The sequence below is a fragment of the Saccopteryx bilineata genome, chromosome 1 (assembly GCF_036850765.1).
Source record: "Saccopteryx bilineata isolate mSacBil1 chromosome 1, mSacBil1_pri_phased_curated, whole genome shotgun sequence".
In the NCBI taxonomy this organism is placed as follows: domain Eukaryota; kingdom Metazoa; phylum Chordata; class Mammalia; order Chiroptera; family Emballonuridae; genus Saccopteryx; species Saccopteryx bilineata.
Genome location: NC_089490.1, coordinates 97,682,328 through 97,692,616, shown reverse-complemented (window position 1 = coordinate 97,692,616; position 10,289 = coordinate 97,682,328). Strand labels below are relative to the sequence as shown.

Sequence of the window (10,289 nt, the reverse complement as noted above, 5' to 3'; positions counted from 1 at the left end):
AAGGTCGCCAGCTTGAGCGCGGGCTCATCTGGTTTGAGTAAGGCTCACCAGCTTGAGCCCAAGGTCACTGGCTTAAGCAACAGGTCACTTGCTCTGCTGTAGCCCCCGGTCAAGGTGCATTTGAGAAAGCAATATGAGTGAACAACTAAAGTGCTGCAATGAAGAATTGATGCTTCTCATCTCTCTCCCTCCTGCCTGTCTGTCCCTATCTGTCCATCTCTCTATCTCACTAAAAAAAAATAAAGGCCACAATATCAAGCTTAATTAATTTGTACATATGTTTATGTCTGTATAATTAACACCCAGATCAAGATATAAAATATTCCCAGGCCCCCAAAGCTTCTTCTTGCTCCTCCCCAGTCAATAATCTATCCACTCACCCACCTATACCCAGGTAACCACTATTCTGACTTTCATCATCATAAACTAGTTTTGTCTGTTCTAGACCTTCCTATACATGGAATCACACAGTGTGCACATTTCAAAACACACAGTACATTTTTATGCTTTCTCTGACAGAGAATGGGAATGGTAAATACCAGTCATGGCAACATATTCCTATTCTGCACCCATGGCAGATATTACTAATATACCATTCTTTTCAACTGAGCCTTGACTGGGCCCCAAACTCTTTTTCTGATTGCACTCCAAGTAGCCACTACCAGTAGATCTGAGTAGACACTCATAAAACCTCTTCAACGTGATAGCCTTTACCCTCAGCATATTTAATAAGTCTCTATGTCTTACCGATTCTGTCACTGTGTCATTTTTTTTATATGTCCTTTCTTTTCTTTCATTTTTTAAAATTTAGTTTATTGGGGTGACACTGATTAACAAAACCAAACAGGTTTCAGGTGCACAATTTTACAACACATAGTTTATACACTGTATTGTGTGTTCACCTCTTCAAGTCAAGTCTCCATCACCATTTATCCCCTTCATACCCTTCTCCCCCTCCCGCCGCCCATTGTTTATGCTTGTTTTAGGCCTTGATCATTTCCCACCTGATTTTCTCCAACAGCTTCTCTGACTAATTTTCCCACTTCTGGCCTTGGTTCCTCTGATATTTCTTATACATTGCAGAGTGTTCTTTTTAATATCTGAATATGACTGCATCATTCTGCTTAAACCCTATAAGGACTGCTCTTTAGATCAACTCCAAGTTCCTTACCTGACATTCAGGATCCACTCCCACTGGGGCTCTCCCACCCTGTGTGTTCAGTTTCCTATCCCAACTGCAGTGATAACCGCTAGGGGTACTTTAAAGAATGCTTGGAGACCCTCAGGTCTTGTTCTTCATCAGATTGAAGCCCGTGAAAGCTGAGAACTTAGGCCCTGTCATCCTTTGCCAAGCTGCTTTCAATAAATTGCCTTTAGGATGTTGCCCTGAATATGCCTTGAGCTCATTTTAAGGAATGTTAAATAATTTGCTACAGGCCTGGTATACCCTGTATGAAGCCCAATGAGAAATTGTTCCACTGAATGAGAAGCTCGAGAGCTTTATTTCCTGGAGGATCTGGTATGTGTCCTTCTCCTTGGTAATGAGATTTTTGGTGCTCAACTGGGTTTCTCTTTTCACTTTGCCTTAAAATACAGAGCAAAGTTTTAGACTGAATGATAACAATAGGGCAAAACATTATTGATCACTTATCTGAAATCCCTTTCTTCTTAAGGATCTAGAGCTTCTATTTATATTGAAATTTTCTCATTATAATGTTTATAACATACCATATTTTTATCTACATAAGACGTACTTTTTTCCCCCCAAAAGTGGAGGGGAAAATGCCCATGCATCTTATGGAGCAAAAAGTATGGTATTTTATTAAATACTTTAACACACCATTTTGTTCAGAATATTTTTTTTCTTATTTTCCTCCTTAAAACCCTAGGTGTGTCTTATGGTCAGGTAATTTTCTCTTTCAGTATACTTCCTTCCAATCACCTCTGGTCTATTGCTAAAAAGGCAGAGTATAAACAAATAAATCAATTTAAAATGTAAATTTTACTAAGAAAACATTATGTTGTCCAGCAGAGTTGGGAGCAACCTTGCAGGGAGGTGACATGACATTTTGTAACTTTGAATGGCGAAGAGATCCTGGGGATAACTGGCTGGGTATCCTATGCTTCCAAAAAGTAGATTCTTTTTCAGATCGTGTAAAGGAAAAGAATGATCCTGTACTAGGGACCCTCAAGGGAATACAAATAAGAATGGAGACAGTTCTAAAACACAGAAAATTCACCCAAGAACTTCCATCTCCAGAAGGGTTGCCTGGCCTTCATTCTTTTTCATTCCACCTAGCCGGGGAACTGTGGGCTCCTGCTCGGTGCTGAATTTGTTGAGCTGTACTGGAAGCTGAACAGTAGTGAATTCACTGAGCACCCTGGTGAGGCTTCAAGGGTGCAGACAAAGCTCCTAAAAGGGTGGCTTGAGCCACAGAGTGTGTGTGATGGGTTCTGTGAGCACAGGTTCTGGAAGTAGCAGCCCTATCCTCCCAACCTGCTTTGAAGCTATTGAAGCTGGATTCCTCTGCCAATAGGCTGGAAGGATTCTTTTTTTTTTTTAGAGAGAGAGAGAGGCAGGCAGAGATACAGAGACAGACAGGAAGTGAGAGAGATGAGAAGCATCAACTTGTAGTTGTGGGACCTTAGTTGTTAGTTGATTGCTTCTTATAAGTGCCTTGACTGGGGGGGCTCCAGCTGAACCAGTGACCTCTTGCTCAAGCCAGCCACCTTAGGCTCAAGCCAGCAACCGTGGGATCATTTCTGTGATCCCATGCTGAAGCCAACACCCCCCATACTCAAGCTGGTAAGCCCATGCTCAAGCTGGAGGATCCCATGCTCAAGCTGGTGACCTCAGGGTTTTGAACCTGGGTCCTCAGCGTCCCAGGTCAACACTCTACCCACTATACCACCACCTGGTCAGATGGCTGGATGGTTCTTGATGGCAGGATAATTTCCTTTTCACAATTATAACCCTAGGGTCTAACATGCATTTAACACATGGTTAACACTTAAAACATATTTTTCAAATGAATAAATGAACCAATGAATGAGTGAATGATTCTTTAGCCTGAGGGTCAGATATGGGTGTGAACATGGTCACTGCTAATACTTTCTTGGTCTCATGGGACGTGTTTCTGGTACCCTGAGCTTGTGAACTGAGCTAGGTCTCCCCAGAAGAGACAGACAAGCTGAATGGATGAGAGCCCAAACTCTAAATTAGGAGTTCAACTCCTCACTGGAGAGACAAAAAATATTCATTAAATCCCAAGGGCTCTGCCATCCTTGGTGCAGACAGTGTCTTCTCCCCCCATACCTGGCATCTCATAGACACTCAGTAAGTGTTTGCTAAATTGATCAGAAATGGCAATGTCAGAATAAGATCAACAGAGCAAATATTTATTGAGAGCTTACTGTGTTGCAACCATTTTTTACCTGGAATATCATTTAATTCTCAAAAGAACCCTAAGTGACTGACTTTCTGCATGAGCCCATTGAGCACAGGTCAATTACTGAGACACATGACAGTTAGTCACTTGTCCAAGACTCCTCAGTTCAGAAGTGGTGGGGCGGGGTTCAGACCATGGAGTCGTACTCTAAAACCCACACTCCCAAGCACCACACCATGACATATAGCAGTGTGGAATTAGGCACATCAGTAGCTTAGGGAGCAAGAATGTAGTTGAATGAGATGACTGGATTGGCACGCGCCACACTTAGGCATGTGGGGAAGGAGCTGTGGAAGGGACTTTGTATGTATTTAGTAGACATAAATAGTAGTTAAAATTATGGGTTAACCAAGGAGTGTGTAAAGAGAGTGAATGGCAGGAGGCAAGATTGGGGATTTTAGTTCAGTAGATATTTAGAGATCAGCAGAGAAAAAGAACTGTCTTACAAAGACTAGGATGGAAGACAGAAATAGGAAGAAAATGGAAAAGAGTGAGGCCACAGACATCCAGGAGAGAGTTTGAGAAGGGGGACTGTTTAATAATTTCAAATGCCATAAAGAGGCCAACTAATACAAGAAACATGAAAACGTCCGCTGGCGTTGGGAATACCGAGGTCTTCGGGGAGCTTGTGAAGGCATTTCTAATGAAGTGATGGGGATAGAGTCTAGAACTTTTGGTTCAAAGATACAAATACTGTTAAAATAGTGCAAAAGATTTGTTACCTAGGATTTAATGTCTTTACAACTTCTTTTTTAAGAGTCATTTGGATTCCTTTTGATTTCTCAAATACAACATCATCACTGCATTTAAATTTACCAGCAGCAATTGTCCACTTCTGATTCAAAGGCACAGTGTCATTCTAGAAATTATTTTGGTATGTGCTTTGAGATATATGAGTCTTTTAAGTGACTGCTGTATATGATGCTTGCATGGCTTAGGGATCATTCCTAGAATGCACAAAGGCTACAGAAAATGCAGAAATAGATCAGCTCAAATCACGAACTTTTATGGTACCCCCTTGACTCCAGGTCTTAGAACTACAGGTTATAATTGCAGGGCTACTAAAAACTGTTAGATTATCTGTATGGTTACTCTAATGCAGGGGTCGGGAAACTTTTTGGCTGAGAGAGCCATTAACACTACATATTTTAAAATGTAATTCCATGAGAGCCATACAACGACCGTGTACATTACGTATTATCCAATAAAAATTTGGTGTTGTCCTGGAGGACAGCTGTGATTGGCTCCAACCACCTGCAACCATGAACATGAGCGGTAGGAAATGAATGGATTGGAATACATGAGAATGTTTTATATTTTTAATGTTATTATTATTTTTATGAAAGATTTGTCTGCGAGCCAGATGCAGCCATCAAAAGAGCCACATCTGGCTCGCGAGCCATAGGTTCCCGACCCCTGCTCTAATGAAATTAAAAATTAGATATTCTGTTGACACTGAAGTAGTCAAATCATCCACCTGGTGAATTGATATGGGACTAGAAGTGCTAAAATTTAATTCTTGTATTTAAGAAGCTTATAATCTAATTGAGCAGGTAAGTTATATAATACTGATGATTTGAGACTGAACTGAGTAACTACCATAAATGAGACTGCCTAGTCTGGTAGAGAGAGCATGAATTTTGAAAACAAATAGACTTGAGTCCAAACCTTAGTTCTGCTACTTGCTTTGCTATGTGACCATAGCAAATTACTAAGCCTCTCTGGGCCTGTTTGCTCCTTACAAAAGGGGGAAATAATAACCAATTTATAAAATTGTAAAAATTCAGTGAGATAATGTGCATAGAGTACTTGTTTCAATTCTTGGCATATCATTTAATAAATTTTAATTTAATAAATGTTAATTTCCTTCTACCAATTTTTTTTTCATAAATTTTTTTTTAATTAAATGAAAGGCAGGGAGGCAGACAGACTCTCGCATGCGCTCAACTGGAATCCACCTGGCAATCCCCCTACTGGGTGATGCTCTGCCCATCTGGGACCGATGCTCTGTTGCTCAGGTAATTGAGCTATTTTAGGGCCTGAGGTGCGGCCATGGAGCCATCCTCAGTGCTTGGTGCCAACTTGCTCAAACCATTTGAGCCATGGCTGTGGGAGAAGAAGAGAGAGAGAGAGAGAGAGAAAGAGAGATAATGGGAGGAGGAGGGGGAGCGGTGAGAAGCAGATGGGTGCATCTCCTGTGTGCCCTGACTGGGAATCGAACCTGGGACTTCCACATGCCAGGCTGACACTCTACCGCTGAGCCAACCAGTCAGGGCCTCCTTCCATCATTTTTTACATTCAGCAAATGTTCATTGAATGTTTGTTCTGTGCCAAACTGGGTACTAAGGATACAGAAGTAAAAAAGCTACAGTCCCTCCTGACAAGGAGCTCCTGGTCCAAGGGGGAAAGCTGCAACCTGCGGCTACCTGTGATACACAGCTGGGCTTCAAGGGTGGGAGAGGTTTGACAGAGGAAAGAAAAGGGAAGAGAAAGAAGTTCCAGGGAGAAGGAATATTACTAGTAAAGGTGAAGGTTTGGAGCACAAAGTACTGGAAACTTGGTTTTTGGTCCTGTACCATCCACTATAACCAGCTGTATGTGTTTGGGTTAACCTCAACTAGAAGAGGAGAGAACTGGATTAGATCAGTAGCTCCCAAACCTAGCTGATGCCTTAGGTGCATGAGCAAAATTATTTCTGGGCATCACCTTAGAGCAATTAAATCAGAATTTCTGTGGGTTAGACTCAGCATTCTTTTTACATCAACTTTATTATGATATATTTTAAATGCAATATTATTCACTCACTTATGTGTACAATTCCAATGACTTCTGATCAATGTATACACTTGTGTAACCGCCTCCACAAACAAGAAAGGAAACATTGCCATCATCCCAGAAAGTGTCCTCAGGCCCTTTAGCTGTAAGTCCTTCCAGCATCATCTTTAGACAATCAATGATCTACTTTCTGTCACTGAAGATTAAGCTTGCCCTTTCTAGGGTGTCTCTTAAAAGATTCATAACAATCAGCATTTTTAAATCTGGCTATTCAGAAGATCAGTTATTTATTTTTTAAAATCCTCCCTGAATTATCTAAATGAGAAACAATGGCCTGAATGATCTCTCAGGATCCTTCCGGCTTAAAAAAAAAATCATGATTTTATTTGCTAGTCTAGAGGTACTTTGTTAAAGTTGCCTTTTAGGAATAACAAGTACGATTGCTGTAATAATCATGATAATGCTAAACTAATATTTATGGAGTTCTTTTCTCTGTGCTCAAGTACTATGCTAAGTTATTTGTCTAAATCCCCACAGCAACCCAGGAGGTAGGTGCTAATATTGTGCCTGATAGCTGAATCGTTAGAGAGATTAAATAACCTATGGAGCCCTGGCTGACTAGCTCAGTTGGTTGGAGCATCATCCTGATATGCAGGTGTTTGGGGCTTTGGTCCCTGTTTGGAGCATATACAGGAGCAGATTGATGTTTCTTTCTCTTTCTCCAAAATTAATAAATTTTAAATATGTAAGTAAATAACCTGTTGAATGTCAAGAAGCTAGCAAGCAGTGGGGCCAACATTCAAACACATATTTTTTTCACAATAAATAGACTTCACTTTTAAAGTTTTTTTTTTTTTAATTTTTCCATTGATTTGAGCAACACACACAGAGAAGCATCAACTCATTCCATTTAGTTTCTTTCTTTTCTTTTTTTTAGTTATACATTTATTGCTTCTTGTATGTCCCCTGACTGGGGAATCGAACCCATGACCTCAGTGTGCCAAGATGATGCTTTATCCTCTGAGCCACCCAGCCAGGGCCAAGTACTTTATTTTTAATCATAAAGTTCTACAAGAGCTCCTACAAGGTGAAATCTCAGCTCCCAGTACTGTAGATATTCTTAAGAAGTGTAAAGTGAAACCAGATGAATGCTCTCAGCTTGTTGGTAAGTTTCAGCTAGGGAGACAAAAATAATCTAAAGGTACATTTAAAGGCACACAATGCAATATCTAGATCATGTATCATAGAAATGTACACTTATATGATCCTATTAACCAATGTCACCCCTATAAATTTAATTTAAAAATAATAAATAAATAAAAAATAAAGGTACATTTAACAAGAAAAGCAAAGAGCATCTTACCTTAATATGAAAAGTAAGCTGAAAAGAAAAGTAAGCGAGTTTGTTGCAAGTGTCGAATGACATTTTAGACAAGAAAAAGAGACTCAGGACAAATGAGATGGGGCAGAGGCTACACCTGTACATGTCTTTTAACATATATACTTAACAGAGAAAAGAAGAACTGCTCATTCACTAATTTCAGTATTATAAACTGAGTAACTTCCTCAGATTTCAGTCCACACACAAATCTATTTTCAGTTTTCAAAATACACATCACTGTCACTATGAACAATGAACAATGGGTCTTATTCTGTGGTAAGGAAGTCTTCCCACAGTACCTGGCAGGTGATCAAATATCACCCTACTTCTGCAAAGCTGTTTGATCCTCTGAGTCTTGGCAGACTGGCTTGGCTAGTTTATAGTCTGTGCTTCCTATAAATTTACTGATAGTTAAAAAAAGAAGAAGAAGAAGAAAGAAAGAATCAGCACAATGGAAATGTATGCCCTTAAACGGCACTAATCTTTGATATCCAAATCAAAGGCTTGTCAGCTGAGGCCCTCTCAGTTCCCTGTAAGAGAATATTAACAATTATTCATGATCACCTAAAATAAATAGGTTTCTATTTAAACACTGGATGTCAGTGTCTGACTGTCAAGCCAAGAGCAATGCAAAGGCCTCAGCCTGACTACTCGTCTGTCCACTGGGTGACAGTGTTGATCCATCTGAAAAAAATGTGCTTTGTCCCTGGGCCAGTAAATTCTGAGAAAGATTGCAGCCAGATGGCATTCTCCGAGCTTTGGGGATGGCTCTGCCTTTCTTCCCCCAGAGCAAGGCAGAATGATCCAGTTTTCTTTATCTTTCAAGGGAAAAATGTAGGTGAATTGTTCTGATGTTACTTACCTTGTTGAGCTGGATTTCTTCAGGCAAAACAGGACAGAGAATGGATGTGACTATCCATAATAAATAAGCCTGAATTTTCCTGATAATTTAACAAAGGCAAAAGGCTTGCAAAGAGCATTGTGAAGACTAGGTTGAAATTTTATTTCGGCTGTTTACTTAGATGCATTAGGATGGATCAATTTTTTCACCAAGATGTTCATTTTTTTTTTTTTTTTTTGTATTTTTCTGAAGCTGGAAACGGGGAGAGACAGTCAGACAGACTCCCGCATGCGCCCGACCGGGATCCACCCGGCACGCCCACCAGGGGCTACGCTCTGCCCACCAGGGGATGATGCTCTGCCCCTCTGGGGCATCGCTCTGCCAGGACCAGAGCCACTCCAGCGCCCGGGGCAGAAGCCAAGGAGCCATCCCCAGCACCTGGGCCATCCCCGCTCCAATGGAGCCCTGGCTGCGGGAGGGGAAGAGAAAGACAGAGAGGAAGGGGGGGGAGAAGCAAATGGGTGCCTCTCCTATGTGCCCTGGCCAGGAATCGAACCCCGGTCCCCACACGCCAGGCCGACGCTCCACCGCCGAGCCAACCGGCCAGGGCCAAGATGTTCATTTTTATACAAATGGACTGGTGTACAAGATGTAAATTATCCAGGGTTCTGAAGAAAGACAAGATTGTCTTTGTGGAATGTTGTATACAGATTTCCAAGTCATGATTTTACACTATTCTGTCTGTTCTGACATGATCTCTGTTTTCAAGAGGAGAAACTGATAAACAAGAACAAACACTGTAGTAAAATTCAGTGCGGACTGACCTGTGGTGGCGCAGTGGATGAAGTGTCGACCTGGAATGCTGAGGTCACCGGTTCAAAACCCTGGACTTGCCTCATCAAGGCACATATGAGAGTTGATGCTTCCTGCTCCTCCCCTTTCTCTCTCTCTCTCTTCTCTCTAAAATGAATAAAATCTTAAAAATTTTTTAAAAAATTCAGTGTGATCGGTGGTGTTACAGAACAGAAAGGATTTGTCCATCCAACACTAGCAGAGCCAAACACTAAACACCAAGAATTACAGTGGAGAAATACTGGGTATTTTATTTTATTGTTTTGCAGTTTTATGCCTTTATCTGACACTCAGCAGTTCTCATCCATATTAACTGCTTTTAGATGTTTGAAAGTGGTGACAGGTATGTAGCTTATGGATGTATAGAGCTTGTTTGGTGAATCTTCATCCTTATTACATTTTCTGGACAGCCACACCTAAGTATGTGACATTCCTTATTCCTTCGGCCCAGAGAGCTTTGTTGCGTCTGGTGTCAATGTGGAGTTCTCATCTCTTTGACGGTAAATTTCTGAATCTCTTTGAGTGTCCAAGGAATATGCTCTTTGAAACCTACTTCTTGGATGCATTTGGGAAGGTCGGTAGGATATTATCTGGTCACTACTTTGTTGATGGTGGAATGGCCTTTCTTTTCTCACCACCCTTCTTTGTGGGAACCATTATGCCAGGCCCAAGTTGGAAAGATGTTGGCTATTTTATTGATGAATTACACCATCCAGGAGAATGGGACACTAATCCTCAAAAGTTCCAACTCCTCAATGATGTATAGGTTACAGATAATATGGGGCAAAATCACAAGATGCCATGGGTTAGGGGTTTCATAGTCATGCTGGGAGCTGATTGGTTGGAGGTGAGGTAAGGGTAATGAATCATTTCTTCAGGTCTTAAGGACAGCTCTGCGGTCTTTTCTGGCCTCCTTTTACCCTGTCTCATGGCAAAGTAGCCAGGGTCTCATTCCACCTTAAGGCTCAGGAAGTGAAACATAACTTAGGTC

General features: G+C 41.1%; 1 pseudogene; it reads right to left on the bottom strand.

Annotated features, from left to right (window-relative positions):
* Positions 1–9,588: 9,588 nt before the first annotated feature.
* Positions 9,589–9,955, bottom strand: LOC136319270 (large ribosomal subunit protein eL31-like; annotated as a pseudogene).
* Between the last annotated feature and the right edge of the window lie 334 nt (positions 9,956–10,289).